This window comes from Onychomys torridus, chromosome 21, assembly GCF_903995425.1.
Source record: "Onychomys torridus chromosome 21, mOncTor1.1, whole genome shotgun sequence".
NCBI classification, from domain to species: Eukaryota; Metazoa; Chordata; class Mammalia; order Rodentia; family Cricetidae; genus Onychomys; species Onychomys torridus.
Window position 1 is genome coordinate 51,153,203 of NC_050463.1, and position 11,651 is coordinate 51,164,853.

Here is an 11,651-nt window from a genome sequence, read left to right on the forward strand (position 1 = left end):
CTAGAAAACACAAATGTCTATTGTAATAAAATGCCCAACGGACCGATCAACTAAGCACAGAGAAAGGAGGGTTCAGCACAGAGTCTCAGGCCATGTGGCCTCCTGCATTAGGACAGTGGAGTCTCAGCTCCTTATGGCAAGAGCACTTGACAAAGGAATCTTTACAGAAACAGAGACTCAAGGGCTAAGACTGCAATATCCGACTCAATGGTCTCACGTCCACCCACTTTTCTCTGCATCTTAAAAGGCCCACTGCCCTCTTAGACCCACAAGCTGGAGGCTTCACCCCCTGAGCCGTAGCTGCTCAGCAAAAGAACTTTCTCAGGGCTGAGGAAACAGTCTTAACAGTTTTATCTGTATTCACACAGAATCTACTCATTATCTCAAGAGGACGGAGAGAATGTGATTTGGAGAGGATTTGTTTTTACTATGAAATGTACTAAGCAGATAACTTACTGTGTAAGTTCAGACTCCAATGCAGAAAGCATTTCCTCAATAACATTTTGTGGGGGGGGGCATAGTAGCAACATTTATTGAGAGTAGGGGCATCAGTCCTTCTTGGCCACCACCTTCCTCATGGTGGCCAGCACGTTGCTCAGCTCCTCCTGCTCCCTCTTTGAGATGATGACCTTGAGCATGCTTGTCCTTGAACACCTTGAGCAGCTAGCTCCATGGCACACAGCTTGTAAGGTCCAAAGCCGCACACATCCTGGATCATGTCCCGCACGAACTTGGTGTGCTTGGTGAGGTGCCTGGGGCTGGCTGTGTCTCAGCTTGCTGAGATTCTTCTCCTTGTGGCCCTTGTTGAGGCCCACGCCATGGGGAAGCGCAGGGCCAAGCCTGCTGCTCTCCAATGGTGGCCTGCGACAGGCTTCAATAACATTTTCAAATAATAAATCATGGCCAAGTGCTACAGATCATCGACTAGACCGGCCTTGGATTATTAGAGCTTGGTGGAAGGATTATTTTATATCTAGGTGAATAGCAGTCTAATTAAAAGTGAGCTCAACTGCCCAGGAGAGACTTTGGGTGCATGGTGAGTTAACTAATCATCAGCTTTAGAAAGTTATAAAATCTTTACAACTGTGATTTTCTCACCATTGTCTTTGTATCAAACTCCTAAAATCATGAGATGAGGTAATGTGGGTCTGATCCACCACTGTCTTTTCTTCTGTAGCAGGGCTGGTGGCAAGTCTTGGTGTCTGGCCAACCAGAGCCCTGGCCATTGTTTCTTGACCTATCACCAATATGGCCTGTGTGCTAATATCATTATATTGTTTTTCTTGAGTTTCTGTACATCTAGGGCTGTAATTTAAAGAATTAGTAGTTGCAGGTATTGGCAGATCTTTTCTACCCAATGTCAGTTTAGAAACATGTGACTCTGAGTAGCTGAGGTGTAGCCCCCTCTGCTTCACTGAAGATATTTCTCTATTCAGCTTCCAGTTTGAGTGACTTCTAGAAGTAAGAGCTATGCTACAGTGTAGTGACCATGACACACACAAAGAAAATGCCTGGTGGTGGGTCCTGACAGTGATGGGTAATGAATAGTGCTATGTTCAGTCCGTTTGAACTGTAGGGAAGGTGGCCAGGTAGGACCAAAAGCTAGAGAACAGAGTAGCAGCAACACACGTGTGCACACATGCACATTCACAAGTAGATACACACAAACACACATGCACACAGAGACACAACGTCAAGCTCCAATGAACACTACTGGATCTACTTGACTTTTCAACCCCTATATTGAGCTGTGGAGACTCCCTGGAGTGTTATCCTTTGAAAACAATGCATCTGCCTTGAATGTAAGAAAATTAAAGGACTGAAGACGGAACTCCAAGAGCAGAGAGAGATTGAATCCAATCTAGAAACAGGTATTTTGCCGCGTGGCTGCCTCTGCTTCAAAGCCATCTGTGGCTTTCTGGGCATCTCGTTCACACTTCAATTCTTTAACAACACACGCTTCAACATGCCTCAGGGACTCACTTTGAAATGCATCATGCTGAAAATGGTCAAGCAGAAGCACTTCCTCAGAGGACAGGCCTTCAAAGAGCTCCAGAAACCAGGGATCTCAAACGCCACAACCTGCAGAGAATCACTGCCCAGGTCTGAGCACTCGGAAGGAGTCTCTCCAAACTACTCAGCTTCTAAATCAGGTTTGTATATCCACTTGTAAATGGGGTCCTGGGACAAAGCAGAAAATGCTGTAGATGTTGTCTTTGCCTTAGTGGGATAAGAAGTTAAACTGGGTGTCAATAAAAGTAAAGGGAAAGAAAAACCATTTCCCAAACTCTCTAGAACATTCCTCCCTAGCACTTAGCAGGGTATTATGGTTTATATTGCTTTCAAAATTCATACATGCAACTGTCTGTTAATCCACCTACTGATTTGAATACTTGAAGCCACAGGTTTGCCTCATTTTAATGCATTTCTGTTTCCAATGTCTTTTTAATGTACTTTTGTGAATTGAACCTTAACATGTAAGAACACAAAGGCCTTCATAATGAGCTGTGGGGCTCTAGACAAAATGTGATAACAAAGGAATATACTCCTGAAAACAAATCTCAGGAGTATTCATTGTTAACAGTCTGATAAGTGTGATGCATAAGCTCTCACTGCTAAAGTAGGGGTAATTATAGTAATTTGGGTCATGGTTGGGTTGGTTATAAATGATACAATACAAATCATCCCTTGCCCAAAGATAGTACTGAACACAGTGATTCAGCATGAAGGCTATTGTGGTCAAGTACTCAGGTTTGCTAGTGGCTGGTGAAGTTCATGTGCCTCTTCTGCCTCAGTTACCACTTCTATAGGATGGAGACAGCTCTAAAGTTCTGTGTCCACACTGTGGCCTGGCTAGGAGATTTAAAGGTTCACTGGGAGTGTGTGATCTTAGAGGAGCAGACCTGTCACATGGCCATCCCTACACAGATGGCACAACTGCTGTCTCCTGTAACTAGACTTTCTCTGTATGGATGTCTGTGCATCACATGCAGACAGTGCCCAAGGAAGTTATAAGAGGGCACTGGATCCCCTGGAACTGAAGTTATGGATGGTTGTAAGCTGTCACCTTGGTCCTGAGGACCAAACTTAAGGCTTCCGCAAGAGCAGTCAGTGCCCTTGACCAATAAACCGGCTCTTCAGTCTCTCAGCTTCTTTTTATTTTTAAAATCTTAGCCTTTTGAATAGTTATTACTTACTTATGCATAGAAGTATGTGTCTGCACATCTATATGTATACCACATATGTGCCTGGTGCCTGGGATGACCAGATGAGGCTTCAGACAACCTTGGACTGGGGTGACCAGAGGTTGAGGGGTGCTATGCAGACACTGGGAACCAAACCCAGGTCCTCTGTAAAAGCAGCCAGTGCTCGTAACGGCTGAGCTATGTCCACCTCTCTGTGACTTCCCTTTACTCCACTCATGTCCTAACTTCACTAATAAGGTGATGTTGACCTCGATGCTCCTGCATTTGTAGCTCTTAGGGTGAGCGGTGTTTAGAAAGTGTGTTTTGATTCTACAGAATTGTCGAAAATGGTGATTTGCAAGTTTCTAAATTAAATGTGTGTCCTTCAGTAGTAAAGCATCAACCTCTAGTAGAAGTCTGTGAAATGAGCAAGGAACCTCCCGCTGGTATGTGGCAGGGTTTCCACTCTATGAGGAAATGAGAGGTCGGGAAAGGCCATGTGGAATGAATGACACTCGGTGCATGCCACAGCACGTACAAGGGGAGGGTAGGCTCTTCCCAACACCAAAGTGAGTTCTGTGCTTGCAGACTGAGAGGTCTGTGTGCACCCATCTCACAGGCTGCAGATAAAGAAACTCTTATCCAAGCAGTGGATTACAGCTGTGGCTTCCATGTGTGTCCCAAACTTGTATTAGACTGTACTGTTAGGTGAGGTTGCCAGTGGTCAGGTTAGGAACAGAGTGACATCAGGGTGGTGGAATGATTCATCTGCTAAAACTTAATGCTAAAGAGATCTTTGAGAATCTGCAGAGTAAAAGAATAACCCTCTTATTGATAGCATAATTACTTAAAACTTTTAATCAACCGAACATTTTCTGTGTGATATTTATAAAATGAGTTTAAGAACAAGTTGTGAATTAATTAAAATTTATAAACTATCCAAATGCTTCTTGGTCTAATCACAGATTTAATTTTTATGCCTTCTATAAAATGATACCATCAGTCATAGGTTGAAGTACCACTTATGACAAAATAATACATGCTATATTTTTTAAACTTTGATTTTACTTATAGTGTACTTGTTTTTTATAAGTAAACCCATTAAAATGTTTTCAAAACAAAAATTGGAGCAGAAAAGTGTAGCCTTGGGTATCACAAATTATCTGATATAAGAAGTTGGGGAAACTTGAATATTATTTCCTATGTCAATAGTAATCAGTGGACTGAAATTCAAGTGATGTTTAATGCAGCAGATAAATCTTTAAGAATAAAACTGCACAGAAAATGACATTCAAAACATATGTGGCTCATCCCAATCCTGTCTCCCAGGAGGCCAAGGGAGGAGATCTCCAGTGAACTCTCTGATCCAGCCTGAATTACAAAATAGGACCTGGGGTCAAAAAAAAAAAAAAAATGGGAAGAGGGCTCTTCAGCAAAATGCTCTCTACCCAAGCATGACACGTGTCAGGATTGTGGGTCAGGGCATCATGGTGGCACAAGCCCACAACACTAGCTGTGAGGAGGTGGGGAGACAGGCAGATCCCTGAAGCTCATTGGTCAACTACCCTAGATGACCCAGTAAAATTCAGGTACAGCCCTGTCTCCATGGAGAGGTCTAGGGGAAGATGGAGGGAGCAAGGGAAGAGGTGTGATCTAGATCTGTGTAGATGGACAGGATTTCCAAAGAATAAGAGAGAAGTATGTTAAGAAGGTGGATAGCAGCCCCGAGCAGAGCCCTGCGTCTACTGTAATCACAGGCCTGGATTTGAACCCCAGCGGGAGTAAAATTGGATATTAATCTGAATAAAGCAATTAATTAAAATCTTCTTTAAAAATTCAAGGAACAGGAAAGGTGGACAGGGAGCTAGAAGAGACACACGACATTGACCTCAAGCCTCTGCCCACCCATGTGCAAGTGTATGTTCACCTATGCACATACAGTAACACACAGGGAATCCTAGAAAGTCACGTGGGGTCATTTGTAAGCAGGAGCATCCTGTGTGTTCTCCAGAGCCCCAGTGTCCATTATATGTCCATGCTGTGCTCTTCTTACTCTCATCCATCCCTCCAGCCCTGACAACCACATACCCCACACACATCCAGATCTCACAGGATAGTTCACCCAGTGAGAACAATTCTTTCCCAAGTGGAACATGAAAAAATTTTAAGCAGGATAATTGCATTTCTTTCTATTACTGGCTGAATGTCTACAACATGAAAATGGTGTATGTGTGCACTGGGTTCTTGTACTCTTGTAGGCAAAAACAGCTCACTCTTACTTACAGGAAGACCAGTGTGTTGATACATTGTGCACACTAATTAACTTGCCTGAGGATCAGAAGACATAGCCAGCCCATAGTTCTATCTCTACAAAATTCTCAGTCTAAAGAGAGTGAGTTCACAACTTATATACCTTTCTCTGCCTTGCCATATTATTTCCTGGGATTAAAGGTGTGTGCTACCACTGCCTGATGTCTATGTCTAATCTAATCTTCTGATCCTCAGGCAAGTTTATTAGGGTACACATATCACTACAGACCAAGCTGAAATGGGTTGGTTTACATATCAGAACAGAGGCTGAGTAAACATTCTGAGGCCACAGTGGGGAAGCATGCAGCCAGGATTTGAATCTAGATCTCTCTGCAACATGTTCCTCACCCCTATACTACTGAAAATATCACATATCCCTTCCAGAATAGATAAAAAGTAAGAAAAACTAGACTTCAATTCAAAGGGACATACACTTTATCTATCCCCACACTGACTTTTGGGATGTGATGTTGTGAATGACAGTAGCACATGGACCTCTGTGCAATTACAAAAACTCATCCTGAACTCCAGAGCCACAAAAGGAAAGTCCGACATCACACCCAGCACCTATGAGCTTGACATTCACAGCTGGAGTATCCAACCACTTCTAAGGTGCTTAATCAAAAGTTCAGTTCATGCATTCAATGGAAGCTGTCTGTGTGGACATACACATCCACACAAATGGTCAGACATCTGGGGAATTCTCATGACATCATACTCAGAGATGGTCAGGCTTCTAGGGAACATGACATGCATGATGTCATATTCAGGATGTGCACCTACACTCTTGGTTGAGCAGATGCATATTTTAGACTACAGCTTGCTGGCTTGCCATGGTGGCTATGGTGATGGGCTGGGAGAACCACCCACAGCCATTGACAAACCTGCAAAGACAGGAGAGACCCGCCTGCCTGCCTCCACTTCCTGTCCATATGAGTCACAGCAGCCCCTGAGCTTCAGTTCTCCCCGTACTGGAGCTAGAATTAGAGGGGTGCAGGTGTGGCCACCCCCTCCACTCCGCCTGCTCACCTACCTCAGCTCTGCCATGGCTCCCTTTCTATTTGGGGACAACTGAGTCAACTAACACTGAGTAATGCTACTGACCCAGCAAACTACCAGCACCTTTGCATCCTGTTCACTTCCTGTCTGTTACAAAAAAAGAAAGAAAGAGAAAAAAAAACTTTAAGAAAGTTATGGTGCTGCTGCACTGGGGATAGTCTATATTTCCATCAGGCTCACTGGTAGGAGGGTTCTCAGACTGCACCAACAGCATCTACCTCGGTTAGTGATAAGTAAAGTAGAGGCCAAGTCTGGGAATAGTGATAAGTGAGCACCACACACTCTAAGTGTGTCTTACCAAGGCAGTTGTATGCTCAGAAATTCTCAGGCAAAGAGATGAAGTTTAAGATAAGAGTATTCTTGGCATTCTTACCACAATAACAAAACAAAATGAAAAGTCTGAACCTGAGGGAGAAAAAAGGGATTTGACCACAAGCAGGCAAACATGGAGCTTATGTGCTTTCCTGGATCACCCAAAGTAGCTCATCAGACTGGACTGACATGAAAACATACTCAAACAATAATTAAAAAACTAAAAAAAGGCTATTAAATATGTGTTGGTGTCAATTTCACATGACCTACTGTCTGGGTATCAAGGAAGTCTGATGTTTAAAATGTCAGGTGAACAGGGAGTAAATGTGACTTTGATAGATGAGTTACATTTGGATGATTTTGCACTGGGGATTTACTGCCCCTCCACCACTCATCCCCCGACCTCTTTACCCCCACCCCCAGCCCTGTCTCCTTTCCCAACTCCCATGAAGGTCTCAGACTGGTTTTCCCCAGAGTCCCACCTTGCTAGAAAGGCACACGTTGTTGTGATAAAGGGCATAGTGGTTTCCGGATGTCTTCACAGGAAACTTTCATGACGCTCCTATTCCTGACACCCAAATAAATCTTGTGAGGCAGTTTCTCAGGGTCAGAGCATCATGTGCAGGGCTCTGTGTGAAGCCACAGTTCTTATCAAAGCAAATGTGTTCTAAATCAGTCTCCCACACATCCTGGCCATTTTTATCCCTCTTGTCTTAGTGAAAGAGATGGGAATCTGGGTGTCCTATGGCATAGCAGCATGACCCCAGGCCTCAGAATTCAGAAGATTATTTACCAGAGGAAGAGAAAACCTCAAGGAATGGAGTTTCTAGCCTTTCCTTTCAAAAGAGAAAGTTCTAAGGTACCCAGCTTATAATACCCTGATCTTGATGTTACTCTGGTATCCAGGGCACAGATGTCAAACTGCACTGTACATGAAAACCATGCAGGAAAGCTGAGCAACACACACATGTCCTATGTGGATAATACTCTTGGTTATCTGATTCCTTGATGTATCCCATGAGCAAATCCTACATGGAGCCTCTACAGGTCCCAGTGTAGCATGGCTATCCCAGGCAGTGTCCATATGGGGAACCAAATAGGAATCCCTTCTACCTCAAGGAATGGTCTCAGAACTGATAGGAAAAATAGACATCAAGTTTAAGGTAAGCCTTAGATTATATGCCATTCTACTGTTGCTATGCAGGGCAAAGAAGATGCTGAGCATGCCAGCAGAATCTGCTTTAAAAGGACATGGCCAGTAGCTCAACCTGGCAGTGTTTCAATGTCTCGTGCCCTGTGTGGGACAGGTGAGAAAGAGCTGGATAAATGGGAAGGACATATAGCCTCCTGCCTGTGCAGCAGCTATTGAACATGGTGCTCTGGGCTTCAGGTACTTTGGATTCAATCTGGTGTCATTTGTTGGTTTTACACCATTCTGAGTTCACTTCTAGGTGGACTCCTGGGACACAGTATTTTTGAAAATCATTTTACTTTGAAAAGAGAATATATTTGATGTAAATGTGCCCATGCCACTTATTACCGGGCCTATGATGAGCAGGTTAATCTACTTGGGAGCCTGTCACCTTGGGGTTTAGTCACTCTCATATGCAGGCTTTCCATGGTTCAGAACAAAAGAGCTAAACTCCCCTTTCCATGGGAGGTACCTTCTGCCTCACAGATTTGTTGAAAGTATTATATATTAAGCCTTTCTTGGGGATATGCCTCAGTGGTGGAGTGCTTAACTAGTATTTGTGAGGCCCTAGATTCTATTTCTTGTCTGACAAATAATAGATATAGATGATGATTGATGGGTAGATTTATAGATAGATTGATAGATAGATAGATAGATAGATAGATAGACAGATGATTAGTAGACAGACAGACAGATAGATAAATAGACAGATATACAGATAAATAGAATAGATTGTAGGTCATCTGGATGACTAGATGACTGGATGGATGGATGGATGGATGGATATGTCTTCTGATAGAGTGTCTTCTGACCTCCATAGGTTCACAGTGATGTGCATACATATGAGTCACACACACATACACACACACACACACACACACACACACACACACACACACACAAGCATATACACAATAATCAGATAAAATGTAAGGCACAGTGACTATGAAACCATATCAGATTCCAACTCCTTGAATATTATCCAGGGTTGCTCACTGTTTGGAGTCTAGAGGCAGGAACACTGCCACTGTTGCTTGTCTCCCCCGACCCACTTCTTCATGTAGCCATTTCCCATCAGTAGTCAATACTGCTAAGGCTGGAATTTACCATGGAAACTGACACAGATGTGAGAAAACTGCTTTCTTCTGGAGAGATGAATACTATTGCACAATTCTCCTCGTAGACACTAACCTGCAGTGGCTGTGGTGCCTCCTGCCTGCATGGTCCCCAGGCCACTCTCCTTCCCTCTCCCCCTCTCCCTTGCCCTTCTCTCCCCTCTCTGCATTAAGCATTTTCTCCTCATCTCTCGCTAGGTTCATCTTTTCCTCCTGCACCTTGTAGATACAGATTCATGATTAAAGACTCCGACTAGCCATCACTTTCCCAAGAATGGTTTTTTTTTTGGTTTGGTTTGGTTTGTGTGCGTGTGTGTGTGTGTGTGTGTGTGTGTGTGTGTTTCACTACTCTAGGCGTACTCTGAGTTCACAGATAGGAGCTGTAGTTCCAGTGAGTCTTATCCTAAAATTCCTATTTAAGTTGGACCTTTCGCCAGGTGGTGGTGGCACACCTTTAATCCCAGCACTCGGGAGGCAGAGGCAGGCAGATTTCTGAGTTCGAGGCCAACCTGGTCTACAGAGTGAGTTCCAGGAAAGGCACAAAGCTACACAGAGAAACCCTGTCTCAAAAAACCAATAAATAAATAAAGTAAAAATGAAAAATAAATAAATAAAATTGGGCCTTCTACAGCTCCTATTCTGCTCGCCCTCTGCCTCTTGCTATGGTTTATCACTCAACACTTATCTTCTTGCAATGTAAAATATAATGCTTATATTTCATATTTATAGGTATGAAAACATGCCAATGAAATCCAAAGGGGTCATCATCAGACCCCTTAGTGCAGGAGATACAGGTGTGTGTTAGCCACCAGGTGTGTATCCAAACACAAATCTTCCAATAGAACAATGAGCACTCTTAGCCCTAACCACTGCGCGCTCTCTCTCTCTCCAGCTCTTAAATTTTGATTAAAAAAATGTTTCTAGGTTCCTTGCGGGCCAAGAATCCTAATCCTGTCTTGTTCTCTTATGTAGTTCTCCTGCCTAGGACATATTAGGTATTCAGCAAAGAGTAAAATGAATAAATTACATTTGTAAGAGGCAGTGTGGGGCTAAGTTCCAAAGCATGACAAAGCTTCAAGCTCATGGCAGTTATGTAGTTTCCTTGGCTTATTTCATAAGGTAGTTAAGACTCATAGAAATAACACGTGGTACCTGTATAAGACAGTGAACAGACTGAGACTCATATCTTACACCAACATGGCTGTGTTTTTCTCCCACACAGGTGCAATTAAGGCCCTTCAAGGACCCTGTAGGACTGGCTCCACGGCAGCCTATTTGGACAATCAGCAAGCTGCCTCTCCCTCTCTACCAGCCAGGGTCAGACCTGGCTCTGCAGGGAACCTTTGGGAAGAGCTGGACCTGGTTGCCCAGAACCACCTTTGAAGAGAATGTAGGTCTCGGCAGCCAACTGTGATGGGATCAGCTCCTGCCTCATATATCAAGGCTATTCGCCTGCTGATGAGCCTTGAGACTTCACTCATGAACAAACAGATGAAGATGCTTCCAGATTTGGCTTTAGATTATTAAACATGAAACACCCCAACATCAACAACACATACTGAATTATTCAAATGCCACCCTGTGGGAGTCAAGGCTTTGAGATCTTTTCTGGGCTACATCTGCAATAAGGCAAGATACCTGATACAGGAGGTGCATGTCATGGGAGGAATATGTTGATGCATCTAGGGGCAGCCTCCCAGGCTGCTTTGACAGCAAATAAATGAAGCAGGAGTTTACCAATGACTCGTTCCCACTTGTGGTGCCTCTATGGAGTTTTCCTCTTCTGCTAACATTCATGCAAGACAAAGTTTAAATGCATGTTGTTAAGTCTTCTCCTACCTAATGATAATCATGGTTTTGTGTCTGTTTAGTGACTATGGCATTCTTCAAGCCCAGTGAGAATGATATTTCCTCATACAGGCACATTGGGAGACATAATAATCCCCCTGCCTCTTCTCACAGAGTAGAAGGATTAGCAAGAGACAATGTTCTAGGATTTCGTGTGTACTTCTGCCTTCTTAGTATTAATCTTAGGAACAAGAATTTCTCTGCAGATACTGAGGGATTGGGCAAGCCCTGGGGATGATCTGTGGTGCACAGCTGAGTTAATGACTCAAAAAGGATGCATGTGATGCAGCTTCCGTTGCGTCCTAAGATAACATGGAGTCATTACATGCCATCTCTCCTTCATTAAAGAAGTAGCAACCACTAGAGATTGAGTTTGGACTTGTTTTGTTGTCTACAGCTCCCATGTTCAGCTCAAGCAGCTCCTAAGGCTGAGATCAAACCCAGTATCTGAGGTAGATGTCCAGAATGTTGGATGAAGATGGCCAGTCATGAGCTTTATACACACAGTCAAGGAAGGAAAAAGTCACTAACATTTGTTGATGGGATCTCAGGTGACAAGTGTCTCAGTGCATTGTCAGCTGGTCTCTCCTGTTCCTGGGAGCGAAGTCCTGGGGGAACATCACAGTCCTC

General features: G+C 43.7%; 1 pseudogene; it reads right to left on the bottom strand.

The window, feature by feature from the left end:
• Positions 1–548: 548 nt before the first annotated feature.
• LOC118571516 lies at positions 549–1,226 on the bottom strand (annotated as a pseudogene).
• Between the last annotated feature and the right edge of the window lie 10,425 nt (positions 1,227–11,651).